Genomic DNA, 1112 nt, shown 5'->3' with positions numbered 1-1112 from the left:
CCGGGTCCCACCGGGTCCCTCCGGGCCGGGGGACCTGCACAGGCACTTTCCTCCTGCCCTGTGCGGCGGGATTTTGTCGTAGGAGCGCTGCGCTGGGGTGAATGGATGATGAGTCAGTCAAAAGGAGCTGTCAGTCTCTTTGAAGATTGCGTTTAAAGGGACTTGCCAAGTCAAGACGGGAGAGTGACAAGATAGAGACCCTGGTGTTTTACATGCGAAGGCCGGCTCTTCCGCTTCATCTGCACCATACTAAAGGATGTGTTGAAGCATTGAATCACAAAAAAAAAAAAAAAAAAAAACAAAAACCGAAGTGGCACGCCAAAGAAACGGTGCCACATAACAATGATTGTAGTGTTTTAATTGTGGGGGACCGCATCACCAAAGCCAATCGAGACGGACGGGGCTATACACAGAAGGAAACGGTACAACACTTCCATAACTTATAATTAAGCTGAAGTCCGACTAACATTTGACTTTCTAATGAGTGTAATGAGATTACATGCCTGATGGAAGCATTTGTGCAAAAGCGACTTTCTGTGTTTAATGAGGTCCTAATACAGGACAAGATCGAATTATAGGTCGGCTCTTTTTCTCCCTCAAAGAGCCCCGTTTAAGTTCAATGACCCCGGTGCCCCCCGCCTCCCGCCCGCCGCCGGACGGGGCGAGGCTCGCAGCCGGGCGGCCCCGGGCTAGCACGAAAACAGAGCAAATAAATAAGCAAAGCCCCCCACCCCCGGCCCAGCCTCGGCGTGTTTGTGTGGGTAAGTAGCTCCTCTAATTGCTATTGGAATAGATCCATGCCATCCGCGCTAGGGAACTAAATGTGTCTAACTAGGTTAATGCAATTAGCATGCATGCAACATATTGCTCCCACTTTGCGGCAGCTTTGAAAAAAAAAAAAAATGGGAGAGAGGGGGAGATGTACAGTATATGATGAGTAATAATTGCACCTTGGCTCACCCGGGCCGTTCCCATCCGCCTGGGCACCGTGCGGGAACAGCTCCGCTCCGGCCGTGGGCCGGGCCGGGCATCTGGGGCTCTCCCGGGGGCCGAGCCGTCGGGGCTGAGCCCCGGGTGCCACGGGAAAATCAGCACCTGCAGCGCCGGGCCGA

Source organism: Charadrius vociferus, unplaced genomic scaffold (genome assembly GCF_000708025.1).
Source record: "Charadrius vociferus isolate BGI_N301 unplaced genomic scaffold, ASM70802v2 scaffold126, whole genome shotgun sequence".
Lineage (NCBI taxonomy): Eukaryota > Metazoa > Chordata > Aves > Charadriiformes > Charadriidae > Charadrius > Charadrius vociferus.
This window is presented reverse-complemented; position numbering follows the sequence as displayed.